At 43.8% G+C, this 19,093-nt stretch overlaps 1 protein-coding gene across 2 annotated transcripts in view; it reads right to left on the reverse strand.

Annotated features, from left to right (window-relative positions):
* LOC137368229 (dedicator of cytokinesis protein 2-like) overlaps window positions 1-19,093 on the reverse strand; it is a 1,222,644-nt gene that overhangs the window by 1,195,133 nt on the left and 8,418 nt on the right. The gene's annotated exons all lie outside the window — the stretch shown is intronic.

Raw genomic sequence — 19,093 nt, forward strand, 5'->3', positions numbered from 1 at the left:
AGGACAGGTAGATAGAGTGGTGAAGAAGGCATATGGAATGCTTTTCTTTATTGGCCGAGGTATAGAATACAAAAGCAGGGATGTAATGCTGTAACTGTGCAAAACGCTCGTTAGGCCACAGCTGGAGTATTGCGTACAGTTCTGGTCACCACATTACAGGAAGGACATGATTGCTATGGAGAGATTACAAAGGAGATTTACAAGAATGTTGCCAGGGCTTGAAAGTTGCAGCTATGAGGAAAGATTGGTTTGGCTCGGGTTGTTTTCCTTAGAATAGAGGAGGCTGAGGGGTGACTTCATAGAGCTGTACAAAATAATAAGGGGCCTAGATAGAGTAGACAGGAAGGACCTGTTTCCCCTAGTGGAGAGGTCAATTACCAGGGGGCACAGATTTAAGGTGATTGGTAGAAGGATTAGCGGGGACATGAGGAAAGCTTTTTCACCCAGATGGTAGTGGGTGTCTGGAATACACTGCCAGGAATGGTGGTGGAGGCAGAGACCCTAAACTCATGCACTTGAAGTGTTGTAACCTGCAAGGCTATGGACCAGGTGCTGGAAGGTGGAATTAGATTGGGCGGCTAGTTTTTTTGGCTGGTGCAGACACGATGGGCAGAATGGCCTCCTTCTGTGCTGTAATTTTTCTATGGTTCTCTGATTCTAAGTCAGAAGAGTGATGGAATATTCTCCACTTGACTGGATGAGTGCAGCTCCAACAACACTCAAGAAGCTCAATAACATCCAGAACAAAGCAGTGGCAGTGGCAAACATATTTGAGATTCAAATATAGAGGTCCTGGTATAATTAAGCGGTTAGGCCTTTAAGTAAACATTGTGTAGGCCTTCACATGTCACCTTTTGTGTGAAACATTGTGGGCTGGCTTGAGCTAATGTCTTTCCGTGGCCTGGTATGTTAACTCCTTACATACCGACATTAGCAATACAAGGGACAGGTACAATAGTATTCACTGACAAAAGTGAAATATTTTTGACTCACAGTTTCACCAATACTGGCCTCCCTCAGCTCTTTTACTAAGAGTGGAGATGTCATTAGAGACAAACTCAATCCTCATCCCAAATTGAAATATGTGCATGTACATTAGCATGAAGGTGCTTCCATTGTTAATTTTTTTTGAGGACTTGTGTTTAAAAGATTGTGGCAAATACCTGAGAAGATGCCTGGACTCGTTTTTTTTTTAAAAAGGGTCACTGGAAGGACATTTGGGTCTTTGTTTAAAAACACTTACTGGAAGTCACTTGTCTTAACCTAAGTAAACAGCCGAAGCCTTATATACTATTTAACTGTTTGGATTTAGGGAAGTCACATGCCTGGATTTATAGCTGTCAGGAGTTTTGATTTCATTTTTGGATATTGTTTGGAGTTCCATTGGGGTGTATCCTGCTAAGAGAGAAGCCACCCAACTCATCATTTTCCACCTGCTTTGAAAAATCTTCTGAGAACCCAGTGTGATAGCTGAAACCACTCATGCAGTAATTCTCATGAAAAGCCTGCGAAACTACTCCTCGACATCTCCTGAACAGAACTGTTCCAGAAAGATCCCAGTGACAGCCGACTGTGTGTACCCAGACGCCAGACCAAAGGGCCATCTTGAACATTCCGTATCTTATCTTTTTCCTTCAAGAATTGACAATAACTTGGCCAAAGTATTTTTTTAAATTGATCTCTGCAGAGCCAGTTTCTTTCAGTTTCCTTTATTTTTTCTTTAACCGTTGTGTGCGTGCGGGTGTGTTAGGATATTTTAGAAGGATAGATATTTATACTTTCATATTTCAAACTGTTTGTTAATAAGCTTTGCATCTTTATTGAATAAGTCTTGTTTTATAATAAATCAATAATGTTATTGTTTATGAAAGAAACCTGGTTGGCAAATTTTTATTCTGAAACTAATATCGATAAAGTATATAATTGGCCATATCTGTAACTGGGTAATATCTGTTGTGACCGGTGGAGCAATGGAACTAGAGCAATCCTCGGACCTCGCTCCTAACAACAATTCCCAGCAGAAGTCACTTGACAGTGATCTCAAGCAAGTAACCTGGCTGATTTTTCCCCTCCATTCACCATAGGCCTCACAAGGATTGACATGTTGGGAAACCAATGGCAGGAGCGTGTGGGGGCAGTATGGTTGGAGGCAGGTCTTATGATGAAGTCTGCAGGAAATTATCAGCCCAAACTTAGCAACCCCAACACACACACACACAGAAAAGTGTAAGCTAAAAAACAGTTGCTCTCCCAGCAACTGCAGATCAAATACACAAGCCAGCAATAAAGTAATTGAAATGGACCTGTGGTCATTGTCATGACAACAAGCATATTGGTGCCACACAAGTGCCAGGCAACAACCATCTCAAACAAGAGAAAATCTAACCATCTCCTCTTGGTGTTCAATGGCATTATCATTGCTGAATCCCCACAATCAACATCTTGAGGGTCACCATTGACCAGAAACTACTGTGGCTACAACAGCAGGTCAGAGGCTGGGAATTCTGCGGTGAGTAACTCACATCCTGTCTCCCCAAAGCCTGTCCACCATCTACAAGGGACAAGTCAGGAATGTGATGGAATACTCTCCACTTGCCTGGCCGGGTGCTACTCCAACAGCACTCAAGAAGCTCGACACCATCCAGGACAAAGCAGCCCACATGATCGGCACCCTATCCATCACCTTCACATTCACTCCCTTCACCACTGATGCACAGTGGCAGCAATGTGTACCATCTACAAGATGCACTGCAGCAACTCACCAAGTCACTCTCCTTCAATAGAACCTTCCAAATTCGCGACCTCTATCACCTATATCGCAGTTCCTTCACTGTTGCTGGATCAACATCCTGGAACTCCCTTCCTAACAGCACTGTGGATGCACCTACACCCTAGGGACTGCAGCAGTTCAAGAAGGCAACTCACCACCACCTTCTCAAGGACAATTAGGGATGGGCAATAAATGCTGGCCTAGCCAGCGGTGCCCACATTTCATGAACGAATAAAAAAATCTGCTGCTGGAAGATCATCAACTCAGTGGAAGATGTGCTTTGGTCTGCCAGAAAGTTGTTGGTCTTTCAGTGCAAAGAGCTTTCAACCACTGGGTTTTGTGAACAGGCGCACTCCAAAGACCAGGACTACGTGTTGAATAACACATTAAAACTTAGGGCAGCCACTGCAAAGGGTCAATGGGGAAAGGTCACTGTCTAAAGCCTTCTTTCCATAGTATAGGGAGAGGATGGAACCTGTGTAAAACCCCTTGGGCTGTATGTTTAAAATGAAATGTATATTTTAAAAATAACGTGTAATTGTAAGTGTAGTGAGGCACTCAGAATGCCACATACTGTATTGAAACTTTACTGTATTGTACTTTATATACTGTCAAATTTGAACTGTTATGTAATGTATAGCCGGGCTTTTAGGCCACCCCAATGAGCCGGATGGCGGCGGGGGTGGGGGTTTGGCGTAAAATGGAGCGGAAGGCTCCGGGAGGCTCTCCTGATCCGCTCCCACCTCCGCGCCCCCTTTACATAGGGCAGGGCGGGGAAGGGCGATAAATGGCCCACCACCCCAGGCCAATCAAGGCCCTTAAATGGCTGCGCTCGACCCGGGGCAGGGAGGACCCTGGAGGGCCATCCCCGCTTACCCAACAACCCCTAGCACCCAACACGCCCCCCTTATCCCCAACTGACCACCCTTGCCTCGTTGGGATCCGACCGATTACCCCCAGCGAGGCAACCAAAATTTAACTTTCCTCCCGGTTCCCCGACATCTTCTCTTCACACAGGGTTGTAGTCCCAGCAGTGGCCACCGCTCCTGGTGGCGCTGCTGGGACTAAGAGCTGCCAGCCCGCTGATTGGCCGGCAGCTAACTGAGACGGGACTTCCTCCCTCAAGCGGGTGGAAGTCCCATCGGAACAATTAAAGCCTGGGGACCTGTAAAATACAGAACGGATCCCCAGGCGAGGCGGAAGCGGGTTCGCCACCAACTTATACTTCGGAGGCCGGCTCCCGTCTGCCCACTGTAAAATTCCAGCCTATTTTTTACAAATTTTATGAAAAAAGTATATCTTTTGAAAAAAAAATGTCATTTCAAGGCCTGGACTAACAATCCAGAGAGCAAGCATTCAAATCCTGCTCAGGCACTTAGAGAATTTAAATTCAGTTTAAAAATCTGTAAATAAAATATCAATCTAAAAGTGGCTGTGAATCATTGAATCATCAAATCTTACTGTACAGAAGTATATGAGCCATGATGTCTGTGCTGGCTCTTTGAACGAACTATCCAATTAGTCCCACTCCCCTGCTCTTTTCCCCCATAGCCCTTCAAATTTTTCCTTTTCAAGTATTTATCCAATACCCTTTTGAAAGTTATTGTTGAATCTGTTTCCACCACCCTTTCAGGCAGTGCATTCCAGATCGGAACAACTCACTCTCCACATCTCGTACATCCCAGTTTCTTTTGTAATGTCTTTAATGATATGTGTATATTTGAATAAATAAATATTTCTTGTTCCTTTCCATGTATTCTCATTAAGTAATGTTTAAGGGATCTCATCTTCTTAGTTACCTCGTAAAGCCACACTTCAAAGGCTTTGATAAATAAAAATATAGCTTCTTGTTCATAGGTGATACTTAGGAAATTAAGAACCCATTACTACTGTAAGTCAGAAGCAAAATTCTGACATCCAGTGTGAATTTAACCCTTCAGAAAATTGAGGGGAAGCACCTTAACACTTATACCAATTCCATGACGGTATATGTCGACCCGCTTTAGCTCATTGTCTGTTTTCTTCCTGCCATTTTTCCATCAGTTAATACTCATGCTTGAATATGCTAGTTTACTCTCTCATAATTTTGTACTCTTTCATAACTTAGGCCCAGAACAAGTGGAGGTCATTAATCCCATTTACCCACTCCTTCCGTAGACCATGTGTCATCTACACTGTCATTATCTCTACCCCAGCCACTTACAAAAAGAGAAACTTGTTCATTGCACATTGTTCCTTAACTTTAAAAGAGATTTAAATGAAATATTAGCAAATCCATTGCCATTATCCAATTCTGACCAGGCAGTTTCTTCAGATGATATCTCCATAGTTCTAGCAAAATACTGACCAATGAGAGCCATGAACTATTTGGGGAACTCTCCTCATAACCTGAATTGTAAGGTCCTTTTCAAGGAGTTAATGGACACAAGGCCCAGATTTTAACCTGGGGTGGATTTGGTGTCGGGGTGGTGGGGGGAATGGGTGGGGTCGAGGTAGATGTAAGTCCCTCACGGACTTGGCAGCGTGAGTTGCAGGACATCTTATCTCCCAGCCCTCGTTGTAATATTTGGGCTAAGTCTCCTGCTTGAAGCCAGCATGAATGACATCAAGGTTGGAATTGGGGCAGAGGGACAGGCGCTGTCTGGAGACTCAAGAGGATGATTCTTGGCATATGGTAAGCACTGGGATCGGGGTGGGGGGAGGTATGGTTCAGGACTGATGCTGGTTGGGGAAGGGAGGGTCGAGACTTCATCAGGGGTATGCAAAGGATTTCCTGTTCCTTCAGATCCCTGAAGAATCCTTCTAAATATGAAGAAATTGAGCTTACCTCTCCACTTTGAGCCAGGCTGCTGCAACAAGTTACATTTATATAACAACTTTAACATAGGAAAGTGTCCCAGGGTGCTTCACAGGAGTATTATCAAACAAAATTTGACCATGAGGTACATAAGGAGATATTAGGGCAAGTGACCAAAAGCTTGTCAAACAGGTAGGTTTTGTTGCATTGTTAGGTTTGTATTAGTAGCATTATAGGGCATTCTGGAGAAAATTTTAGACTCCAGTAAAGGTTAACTGACAACTCTATTATTTACACTTACTATATACACTCTCCACAAACCACCTAAGCTAGCATCCTTTGTGCTGCTATACCTTCTTCTTCTCAAGCCTATCTCATGTGACTGTTACATCATCGCTCATACAGTTGGTGGGATCTCTCTCACTGTCTTCAGTACCACATCTCCCCACAAGTCTTTACCCAACATTTTTCCAAACATACATTTATGACTTCTCTACTACTCTTTCTCTCCCCAAGTCTCTGACTTTACAGAGGTTTCATAACTCTCCCCAATGTGGTTGTAATCTGTCTGGGATGATCAGCAGTCTTCGTAGGAAGTCTGGGTTGCTGACTTGGTTTTTTGTTTCTACAGGTTGTAGTATTTCATTCGGTTTGGGTTTGTTCATCTTCATCTGAATCATGCAGATGGATTATTGGCTGTTGCTCTTGTGGAATAGGAATGATATTCCTATGATTCCTTTGTTTGTTTCCTTCATTTGTTCGTATAACATATGATCACTGATAGTCCTCGTGTTTATGGATTAATGTACCTTCTCGTTCCAGGTCACGTATCCAAATTTTTTGACCACTGATTAATTAGGGTAAGCTTCTTGATCAAAATCCCCTATTGTAATTGAAGGTTTGTTTCCTTCTGTAAGAGTTTTCTCTTTCTTGAACTTTCTCATCGTCTTGAGTCTTCAATCCTGGCATTAATTGTTGAGGCAATACTGGAAACTGTGTTCTTAACTTCCTTCCCATTACTAATTCCGCTGGCATTGAATGACAAACTAGCAGTGAGGTAAGAAGATCTTTATTTTTCTTGAGTAAAGATTTTATGGTTCTCACACCTCATTCAGCTTCTCCTGTGGATATCTTGGTGAGCTCCTAAGATGCTGAAAACCTATCTTCACAGCAAATTGGGTGAAGCATTCGTTCACGAACTGTGGTCCATTGTCTAATAATATTTCATCCAGAATCCCATGTGTCGCAAACATGACGTACGAATTCTGATAACTACCTCGGTGGTCATAGAATGTAATCATCGGACAGCTATCCACCTGGAAAAGTAATCAATAACAATGATATATGACTTCCCACCAAACATGAATAAATCCATGTCTAGCCTTTGCCAAGGTCTAGTTGGAAATTGGGTAGTCAACAGCATTTCACACTGTTCTGGTCTCTGTATCACACATGTCTAACAGTTGTTGATCACGGTCTCGCTATCCTTAGATATCCCAGGCCACCTGACCGAAGATTGTGCCCTCACTTAGTTATACCCAAATGACCTTGGTGTAATCAATCTAAGATATTTGATCTCATTGAAGTAGGAAACTGCCATTGTAAACTAATAAGTTATCAATGAGTCATTTGGTAGCACAGAATTTGCTGAAAACAGAGACATTTTGTTGAAGCTTTTCGTCTTGCACTCATCAGGACAATTTGCAAGAATACCAATGTAAGGGAAAGCAACAAATTTATACAGTATGAGAAGAGAGTGCTGATTGGTTGGCAAGTGGAATCTGATTGGTAGAGGCGTTGCCATGGAGAAGACACCAGTTTATAGTGACTGACAGTTAACTACCAAGCTTTGTTTGAAATGTAAACCAGGCAGCTTGACTCTAATTGGTCAAGGCCTTGCCCTGAGGAATGAACCAGCGAATGGCTGTCACTTATTTTGTTCAGCTGAATCAAGTGCAATGTATGTACATGTTCTTCCTGTCTGCAAAGAACAGGGCCCTGTGTATTAATATATGTAGCTTCCAGTATGTGTAAATGTGCCACACTGTAAGCCCTACTGATAATCTTAAATTGTTTGTCAGTGAAATTCGTAGCACACTAAGGCTTATTTAGCAAATGTTGTCCAATCACTGACACAGTGTCCGACATTAGATGTGAGTCCGTGATTCCAACTTTGTGCCGTGTGTTGCGAGTATGACTCTATGTCACCTACGAAATTCGTAACTTCCTGTGATGGATGATCTATGGCCCTCGATAATGCATCGGCTGACAAATGGAAGGAATTGTTTACCTTTGTTAGCTTGACTTTGGCACCTGTTCAATCAACTGCAGTTCCAAGCACGCTCAGTGAAGAAAATTCTTGATTGCGTAAGACGTATAAGCTTTCTAACAGTTGTCTGCCTCCATGTTGAGGAGTTGCTTGGAGTTTGCCTTTTACCCACAGTTGTGTCTCACCTGGACCATGCAACTGTATATCTGTCGGTTGCAGGTAATGTCTCTTCACCCAAGGCTCTTGGTCAGACAATACCATGATGCTAGTCCCTGTGTCAAGATTAAAATTCGTGAGGTGTCCATTCAGGTAGATATCTGCTGTCCAGAAGTCTTGGTCTGGATTACTGATTTCTCCCAAGATCTCTCCTGGTTCTTTCTCATGTGGGTATTGCTCTACTTGATTCACTGCTGTTTGCATGAAGGTCTTCTTCTTTGCGCCTTTAAGCGCAGAAATTTTGTTGTGGCATATCATCCTATAGTGTCCAGTTTTACCACAATTTAAACTCTCAGCTTTACTTGCTTGGCACTGCTCTTGTCTGTGGGGTTTCTTGGCTCCACATTGTTAGTAAGGTTTTCATATGTCATGTGTCTTCTCACCAGTACGTTTTTTCTGTTCCTCAAAGTGTTTCCCTGGCTTTGGTTTAACCAGTTGGATGGGCATTGGACTCGTTCCCATTTACAACTTGTCTTCAGCTCATAGGATGTCCCTATTCTGTTTGCAAACTTCAGCTTGTCTTACAATTTGAATGACCTTTTCCTGTGTAAGGTCTTCCTTGGATTGCAACAGATCTGACAAGGATTCATCTGCTATGCTGATGACTATTCTGTGTCGGATTAGTTCGGCCTTTAATTCCCCATATTCACAACCTTCTAACAATCTATAAAGGTCATTAATATAGGAGTCGACAGATTCACCAATCATCTGCGCCCGCTAATTAAATTTGGCTCTTTCCAAGATTTAATTGGTACGGAGATTAAAATATTTATCAAAGGCTTGGAGTACCTCTTCGAATTCAACGATAGACTCATTGATCCCTTGTTGGACAATTACGTCGTCCACTATGGCTCCTATAGGAGGGTGTTCACTTGCTCCACTTCAGATTTGGTCTGAAGTTGAGAAGCAATTCTGAACCTTAAGAACCTTTTTCTCCATATCAGCCAATTTTGGACCTGATTGGGACTTCCTTGATTATGGAAACTCTCAGGTATTCCGAATTTTGGATCCCTATTGCTTCCTTTAGTTTGCTAGGCTTTGCTAGGGTGTTCCCCTTTAATTTTAAAATTTTCAGACTTGGCTTGAAGGTGTTTCCATCCTGCTCGGGGCTTTCCTGCATTTCCCAACCTTTCCCTTGCGTTCCACCGATTACTGCGCTTTTTCTCCTTGACGAGACTGAGCAATGACTGCTGACTGTACTTGCCTCCCTAGTCGGCAATTCGACCAAGATCGTGTTATTAGCGAGAGACAGCATGGTTTTGTGAAGGGGAGGTCGTGTCTTACTAATTTGATTGAGTTTTTTGAGGAAGTGACGAAGATGATTGATGAAGGAAGGGCAGTGGATGTTATTTATATGGACTTTAGTAAAGCCTTTGACAAGGTCCCGCATGGCAGACTGATACAAAAGGTGAAGTCACACGGGATCAGAGGTGAGCTGGCAAGATGGATACAGAACTGGCTCGGTCATAGAAGACAGAGGGTAGCAGTGGATGGGTGTTTTTCTGAATGGAGGGATGTGACTAGTGGTGTTCTGCAGGGATCAGTGCTGGGACCTTTGCTCTTTGTAGTATATATAAATGATTTGGAGGAAAATGTAGCTGGTCTGATTAGTAAGTTTGCAGACGACACAAAGGTTGGTGGAGTTGCGGATAATGATGAGGATTGTCAGAGGATACAGCAGGATATAGATCGGTTGGAGACTTGGGCGGAGAAATGGCAGATGGAGTTTAATCCGGACAAATGTGAGGTAATGCATTTTGGAAGGTATAATGCAGGTGGGAGGTGTACAGTAAATGGCAGAACCCTTAGGAGTATTGACAGGCAGAGAGATCTGGGCGTACAGGTCCACAGGTCGCTGAAAGTGGCAACGCAGGTGGATAAAGTGGTCAAGAAGGCATACGACATGCTTGCCTTCATCGGTCGGGGCAAAGAGTATAAAAATTGGCAAGTCATGTTGCAGCTGTACAGAACCTTAGTTAGGCCACAATTAGAATATTGCGTGCAACTCTGGTCGCCACACTACCAGAAGGACGTGGAGGCTTTGGAGAGGGTACAGAGGAGGTTTACCAGGATGTTGCCTGGTCTGGAGGGCATTAGCTATGAGGAGAGGTTGGAAAAACTCGGATTGTTTTCACTGGAATGACGGAGTTGGAGAGGCGACATGGTTTACAAAGTTATGAGCGGCATGGACAGAGTGGATAGTCAGAAGCTTTTTCCCAGGGTGGAAGAGTCAGTTACTAGGGGACATAGGTTTAAGGTGCAAGGGGCAAAGTTTAGAGGGGATATGCGAGGCAAGTTTTTTACACAGAGGGTGGTGAGTGCCTGGAACTTTCTGCCAGGGGAGGTGGTGGAAGCAGATACGATAGCGACGTTTAAGAGACATCTTGACAAATACATGAATAGGAAGGGAATAGAGGGATATGGGCCCCAGAAGTGCAGAAGGTTTTAGTTTAGGCAGGCATCAAGATCGGCGCAGGCTTGGAGGGCCGAATGGCCTGTTCCTGTGCTGTACTGTTCTTTGTGTTCTGCATCTGATTTTTTTCCCCCAGTGCGCCGTTTAAATAAATGGCCAGTTTCACTGTCTCACTGATCCTGGATCATCGCCCAGCATGAAAACTGAGATCCGACCGCTGGATGTGCCAGAAGTACCGACACAGAGCCCCACCCTGCTATGGTGTGGTCTGGATGCAGAGTACTTCACAGCCTCTTCTGCTGGTGAGTAGTTTTCTTGCTGATTTCTCACTTATTATCTTTAAATTTCTCTGTTGTTCTCTTGGTGTTTCTTCCAAAGGTAAGGAGATATTCAAATTCTCCTGGTTGCTTTCACCATTGCCACCATGTTGCATTGTTGGGTTTGTATTAGTAGCATTGTAGGGCATTCTAGGGAAAATTTTAGACTCTGGTAAATGTTAACAACTCTATTATTTACAGTTACTCTATACACTCTCCGCAAGCCACCCAAGCTCACATCCTTTGTGCTGCTATATCTTCTTCTTCTCAAGCCTATGTCATGTGACTGTTACATCATCGCTCATACAATGGGAGGGTTCTCTATCACTGTTGTCAGCATTAACCCTTTACATCCTTATACTACGGGTTTTAAGGAACATCTTAAAGGAAGAACAAAAGCTAGAGAGATAGAGAGATTTAGAGGAGGAATTCCAGAGCTTAGGGCCTAGTCAGCTAAAGGCACAGCCACTAATGTTGAAGTGATTAAAATCAGAGATGGCAAAGAGACCAGAATTGGAGGAGTGCAGATATCTCGGAGGATTGTAGGGGTGGAGGAGATTACAGAGATAGGGAGGATACCTAATGCCATCTTTCACTGGCAGCCTCAGTGCTCCACAGGCCTCCCGTGATTTCAACTTAAAATTATAACCCAGCATGTCGCCATTGCTTATAAAATTTAATAACTGGATATTCTTTCAAATACCAGGAAATTCAACACTGGAAGGGGTGGTGAAAAGGGAGGTAGCAAGTCAACCTCCTATTTTACTCCCTGCCAGAGTTAAATTTTACTCCCTCCCCCCTCCCTGTGTCTTTCATATTAAACCTTAGGCTTGCTCAGGTGTGTGTTAAAGTTTATTCATTCTACTTCCATTTTGGAAACACTGCAAACTTTCTTGTTTGATGACCTGTACCAGCGGATTCTAAGATTCTAAGATTACACGGTTGGGCTGGAGTAGAGGAAGCTTCTCTCTTCGGCTGCCTGAGCTTTACCTGACACAGGAGTTCTTGGTCTGACTCAGAGCTATATTAGTGTTCCATCCACCAGCGCGAGTTGCCCTTTCTCGAACAGCATGAACATTGACCAAAAAGCTGGTCACCAATGATATGGCGTGAGTAGTGCTGGAAGTGATTCACCCCACCCTAAGCCACTCAATCTCATCTACTCCATTGAAATGAAAGTATTGGGGTTTTTCCTCATTTTCATTTTAGTTGTTCTCAGAAAGTGAGTCAATACAACATTGGCAATGCTGCACTTATTGCTGATCCTTAGTTATCACACAGAAGAAGAAGCTGGGCTTTCTTGAGCTGCAATTGCTCATATGGACCAGGAACTAAGAGTGAACCACATGGTGTGGAACTAGAGTTGCGTGTAGGCCAGACTAGGTACAGGGTGGCCGATCCCTTTTAGTGAATGATTGTGGACTTTTACCTCACAGATTATCACATTTCCATAATCCAATGGAACATCCTGGCCAGGGCAGGATTGCACTCACAACCTTAGCATCGTAAACCTGATGTGGCCATGCTTTTTTTGGAGCACTTAATAGAGCTGGGGGGGAAAAAAATAAAGATTTGTTTTTTATCAACCCATTATGACCAGCAAGCTTGCATTGACACTCCTTTTTAAACAAACACAGAAAGAGTGAAACTTCCACCTAAAGTTTCTCATTCAGAGTCAGTTCTGCATTTTACTATAAAAACTCTGCAGTTCCCTATTTCACCTTGGGTGAATTTCCCCCTGGCTTCATTGGGTCAGACTTATCAAACTTGAGTTTTAGTTTTCATGAGCTGCCACATGTTATTCCTCTTTTGAAGGAATTGGCTTTGCTGAAGTCATTACAGCCCATTGTCTTTAGGTGTCATCGCCATCTTACTCATCGTGAAAAGTTTGAGTGGCCACTGTTATTTTTCAAAGTTCTATTTCCAACTTATTTCTAAAGTCCGTAAATAGAGAGCAGGCTGTAACCTGAGGTAAACATGGATGTCCTGTCTGCCACAAATATGGCCGCCCACCACAAACATGGCCGTCCATCATGAACATGGCTACCTACCATGAACCTGGCCACCCGCCTCCAACATGATCGTCCACTACTCAGTATTTTGCTGTAACACTGTATCAATTGCATATGTTAGTATGTCTGTCTTCAGTCCCCACTCGGTCACTTAAATTAAGCGTGTGGAAAAATAGCTTTTGCTCACTCAACACACACACGATGTCCTGTGGTGAAATCTGATGGGCAGTTTTTATATATACGCACACACACACCAATCTAATAATAAAACACTGGACAGATAGCTCGCAGAAGTAGTGCCTCAAGAACCTGAAGCCTTTCAATACCCAAGCCAGTCCAACCATCCCCATTGATACTTCCAAACTTGTTCAGCTGGTTTCTTTGTATGACACTAAAAGCTTCACTCTTCAATAACAGTTTTTTGAAATGATGCAATCCTTCCCTGAACTCCTGCTGAGGGTCAGCTTCCCTCAAATGGTGGCTTCATTGTCTCAATCAGGAAGTGGGTGAGTTCAGGGTAGAGTGCAGGGCTTGACCATATAATTTGGGCTGACACTCCTGTCAGCAGCATCATCAGAGAGACTAACATTTGGATGGGCATAAACAAATCCATGGACTTATTCAAAGGACACCATTCTTCCCAACACGGTAGAAGCAGACTATCCATTCATTGGTTTCACCTTCTGTTTCCACCATCTTATTGTGTGCACATTGGCTGGCTTCCATGTTTTCGTATACAGTAACAGCGAATAGGGGACGGGAGGGTTTGGGTCAGGTATCCAACTTCTCGAATTTAACAATGGGTGGCCGGGTTTCCCAAGCGTCGGAAAATCTGGCAGCTACATCCTGGAGAGGGTTGCCAGATTTATTAGGTAAGGACCTCCCTGGACAATCCCTGCGATCAGGCACTGAACGCATCCTCCAATCTTCCCCACCAGGCCTCCAACGTTCCCCACTAGGCATCCAATCTCTCCCTCACAAAGGCGTCCGATCTCCCTCCCAGGCCTCCAATTCCCCCCCCACCCAACCCCAACCATCCCAATTGAGGCCTCCGGCCTTGTCCTCCCCAATCGGTATCCCCCTATATCGCCATTCCTTTGAAAAATTTTGGAACTCCCTACCTAATCGCAGTGTGGGAGTACCTACACCACATGAAGTGTGAGGTTATGCATTTTGGGAGGACTAACAAGGCAAGGGAATATACAACGGATGGTAGGACCCTCGGAAGTACAGAAGGTGAGAAGGACCTTGGTGTACTTGTCTGTAGATCACTGAAGGCAGCAGCACAGATGATAAGGTGGTTAGGGAGGCATAGAATATAAGAGGAGGGAGGTAATGATGGAGCTCCATAAAACACTAGTTAGGCCACAGTTGGAGTACTGTGTACAATTCTGGGCACCACACTATAGGAAGGATGTGATTGCACTGGAGAGGGTGCAGAGGAGATTCACCAGGATTTTGCCTGGGCTGGAGCATTTCAGCCATGAAGAGAGACTGAAAAGGCTAGGGTTGTTTTCCTTAGAGTAGAGAACGATGAGGGGGGACATGATTGAGGTATACAAAATTATGAGGGGCATTGATAGATTAGATAGGAAGCGACTTTTTTCCTTAGTGGAGGGGTCAATAACCAGGGGGCATAGATTTAAGGTAAGGAGAAGGAGGTTTAGAGGGGATTTGAGGAAGAATTGTTTCACCCAGAGGGTGCCTGAAGGGGTGGTAGAGGCAGGAATCCTCACAAGATTTAAGAAGCATTTAGATGAGCACTTGAAACGTCATAGCATACAAGGCTATGGGCCAAGTGCTGGAAAACGGGATTAGAATAGTTAGGTGCTTGATGGCGGGCATAGACACGATGGGCCGAAGTCCCTGTTTCTGTGCTGTATGACTCTATGACTCTATGGACGGTAGTGCAACGGATCCCACCATTTTTACTGCAGGGTTGCTGAGGGGAGGAATGCCAATGATTTATGCCCACCACCTGCCCAAGGCCTGATTAATTTTCATGGTCATTGCAATCTTTTACGGAGCAATTGGATCAATAATCCAGAGAACGTAGGTTCAAATCCTACAATGGCAGTTTGAGGATCTGAATTCCATTCAAATTGAAAAGAAAAATCTGGAAATAAAGAACTGGTCTCAGTAAAAGTGGCCGTGGAGCTGTCAGATTCTTGTAAAAGACCCAACTAGTTCATGCATTTTCTTTAGGGAAGGAAGCCTACCATCCTTATCCGATCTGGTCTATATGTGACTCCAGCCCCATATCATTTGGTTGACTCTTATCTGTCCTCTGAAGTGGCCTAGCAGCTGCTCAGTTGTATAAAACTGCTACAAGGATTGCAGAGGGCAACTAAAGATGGGCAATATTATGAGGAGTTTCAATAGACCGAGTATGGAGCAATTATTTCTCCGGTAAGTGGGTTGGTAACCAGAAGTCATAGATTTAAAATAATTGGCAAAAGAAGTACAGGGAAAATTAGGAGAAATTTTCTTCACACATAGGATTGTTAAGATGTGGAATGTATTATCTGAAAGAATGATGGAATCAGATCCCCCAGGAACTTTCAGACAAGTCGATTGGGCTTGAAGTGGACTCATTTGCAGGGTGATGGGGAGAAAGCTGAGGTGTGGGACTAAATTGAACAGCTTTTTCAAAGAGCTGGCGCAGGCATCATGGGCTGAATGTGCGATAAGATTTTACGATTCTATCAAGTACGGCAACTTCACGCATTTCAACACATTTCAATGCTGAGTCTCTTGGCGAGTTGTCATTTTCACGCAGCTTTTTGGAAGGGCGGAGCATCTCGGACAGCAAATTGCAGATATATGCATTTAACTGCGTCTGTGTGGTTGCAGGAAGTTGCTGTCCAATTTATATATGAATAACAATGAGTTACCATCACTGCTATTTTTACAGCAAAATCCGGCCCAACATGTTTCACAAGATACAGAGCCGTGTAGAAAGGGAGATAAGACATTCTGCAATCGTACGACGCCGAATTTCAGTGGCTACTATTACAGACATATGAGGGTCAGAAGGCCACAGGTTAAGGATAATCATCAAAAGCACTGGGGGGGGGGGGGGAAATGAGAACAGTTTGTTTTTCATGCAGTGAATTGTTATGATCTGAAATGCACTGTCTGAAATGATTCACTTTCAAAAGAGAATTAGATAAAACATGCAGCAGAAAGAGTGGGGGTAGTGGGACTAATTGGATAGCTCTGCCAAAGAGGCAGCACAGACACAATGGGCCAAATGGCATCCTCTGCGCTGTATGATTTATGTGTCGGTGACCAGAGGAGTTAATAATCAGGAGAGATTTGACTGAGGCAGGAACCCTCACAACATTTAAGAAGCATTTAGATGAGCACTTGAAACGTCATAGCATACAAGGCTACGGGCCAAGTGCTGGAAAATGGGACGAGAATAGTTAGGTGCTTGATGGCGGGCATAGACACGATGGGCCGAAGGGCCTGTTTCTGTGCTGTGTAACTCTATGACTCTATGGACTGTAGCCATATATAGATAGCGGGAAATACTCACACGGAGAGATGCAGTATCGGAAGTTTAGTTTTACAGAAAGAACCCACAAAATGGAGACCAATTCACTGGGGCATATACAGAGGAGCCTGATTTTTAAAAAGAACAAAATGTTTTACTAAATGCAATACTAGAGAAAAGCGTGCTGTGTGAATGTTCTTTGCCCGCTCTTCTCACTTGTTTGAGTGCGCTAACCATAATTTGATACCAGTTTGAAATTCTGCAGCAATCATCACAAAAGGTGGAGGATAGGAGGAGCATTACAGCACGTTATATACAGTGTAATATTCTGCTGCTAAGGGCAGAGTTGTGTGCAAACTGATCAGTCACTTTAATTCCACAAAAATCTAGGAAAGGATTATGGTTTTTGGGTTGGTACCCCAACATCGGGGTCAAATGGGGGTCACAAACCTGCACTGTATGGGAAATGGTCACCTAGCAATAATTTTCCCCTAATCGCCATCCGATTAAGGACGACAGGTGGGCTCACAAAGCTGGAGGACCAATAGGAGGCCCTCCAGCTCGGAAGGAAATGAAGCCTGCAGTTCAGGCGCCTCCTCTCCAACTTTTTAAACTTTCAAATTGAAAAATAGCAGCCAGGCCACCATTGTGGAGGTAAATCCCCTCCACAGGGCAGCCTGCGGCCGCAGCTGAGACCAGCAAACAGGGAGGGCCTCAAACCCTGGCTGTAGTGTGCCCCTCCCACCCTTCCACCCCCTGGGCTGGCACTGAAAGGCTGCCTCCAGGCAGCTGGCCTAATCCACGATGCCTCGGGGAAGCTGGAGGTCGGTCCTTCGACCACCGATCTGGCCTTCAGGAAAATGGGCCAGGGGGAGGATGGTGCCAGCAAACCAGCACACCAGTCATGCCCACCCGCTTCTGTACCTGCCCCCATTGGGGGCTAAAAGTCCTGCCCCTAATATCTATAAATAGGAATTTTCTGAGGTCAGAGAGTAATGTCTTCGGCTTCCTTTCTGTGTTGGAATTTTGTTGTTCATTGATTACATAAAAATGCCATCAATTAACACTGAATGAAGTATGGCTGGCAAACTGTGACAGATCTCAAACCAACCAAACAATCTCCCAGGGCATTGCTCACTGTGAGTTGGACACTAGGCCTGTTAGTACTTTGCGGGGAAAGGGCTAGGGAGTGGGGCAAGCTGAATTGCTCTAGCAGAGAGCCATTACAGGTATGAAGGGCTGAATGGCCTCCTTCTGTGCTGCAATAATTCTATGATTCTTTTGTTCTTTGGGGATTGAATTCCATAACTGTCCATCATTGCCAATCAGAGTCAAGCTGTCCTGGTTTAAATTTCAAACAAAGCTTGGCAGTTAACTGTCCGTCACCATAACTGGTGGTGCATTCTCCATGGCAACACTTCTACCAATCAGAGTCCACTTGCCAACCAATCAGCACTCTCTTCTCATACGGTATAAATTTGTTGTTTCCCTTACATTGGTATTCTTGCGAATTGTCCTGATGAGTGCAAGACGAAAAGCTTCAACAAAATGTCTCTGTTTTCAGCAATACTCAAGTTCTGTACTACCAAATGACTATTTGTCCATCATTTTGTGAATATAGCAAAGAGCTGGCACAGGCATGATGGGCTGAATGGCCTCCTTCTGTGCTGGGTCATTCTATGATTCTACGGTATATATATTCTCCTTTATATATTTAATTTATATCCCTTACTATTTTTAAAGACGAGGATACGTAAGAAAATTGTATCCAAAGTTACAGAGAGTATACTGCATGGAAACAGGCCATTTGGCCCATCAAGCCTCCTCCCGCCCTACTTCATCTAATCCAAACTGCACAACTTTATATTGCTTTCTCCCTAATATGCTTACCTAGCTTCTGCTTAAATGTGTTTATACTATTCGCCTTAACTACTCCTTATGGTAGTGAGTTCCACATTCCCACCATTTTCTGGGTAAAGATGTTTTTCTGAATTCGTCATTAGATTTATTAGTGACTATCTTATATTTATGGGCCCTAGTTTTGGTCTCTCCCTGTGGAAGCGGTAATATCTTCTCTATGTGTATCCTATCAAACTATTCATAAATTTGAAGACATCTTTTAGATCACCCCTAAGTCTTCTCCTTTCTGGAGAAAAAAACCCTCAGCCTGTTCAGTCCCTCCTGATAGTTATAAGCTCTCAGCTCCCGTATCATCCTTGTAAAACCATTTTGCACCATCTCCAGGGCCAATAGATTCTTTTTCACTGTACATTCAAAGCAAGGTTGGCTGGAATTCAGAAGAGAAAAATATGTTGATACAAATATTCATTCCTAAAATAGAAACTACTGGAAATACACAGCAGCCAGATAGAGGTCTGGTGTCAGAGGACTGGAGAATCGGAAACTTTACACCGTTATTGAAAAAAGGATGTAAGGAGAAACCTCAGTGGTGGGAAAGCTTTTGGGGATGATAATCCGGGACAAAATTAAAAGCCACTTGCACAAACATAGAAAATAGGAGCAGGGGTCATTCATTCGGCCCTTCGGGCCTGCTCCGCCATTCAAAAAATATCATGGCTGAACGTCTAATTTAGTACCCTATTCCTGCTTTCTCCCCATATCCCTTGATCCCTTTGGCATTAAGAATTATATCTACTTCCTTCTTGAATATATTTAATGACTTGGCCTCCACTGCCTTCTGCGGTAGAGAATTCCACAGGTTCACCACCCTCTGAGTGAAGAAATTTCTCCTCATCTCGGTTCTAAACAGCATAACCCATATCCTGAGACTGTGACACCC

Source organism: Heterodontus francisci, chromosome 1, assembly GCF_036365525.1.
Source record: "Heterodontus francisci isolate sHetFra1 chromosome 1, sHetFra1.hap1, whole genome shotgun sequence".
NCBI classification, from domain to species: Eukaryota; Metazoa; Chordata; class Chondrichthyes; order Heterodontiformes; family Heterodontidae; genus Heterodontus; species Heterodontus francisci.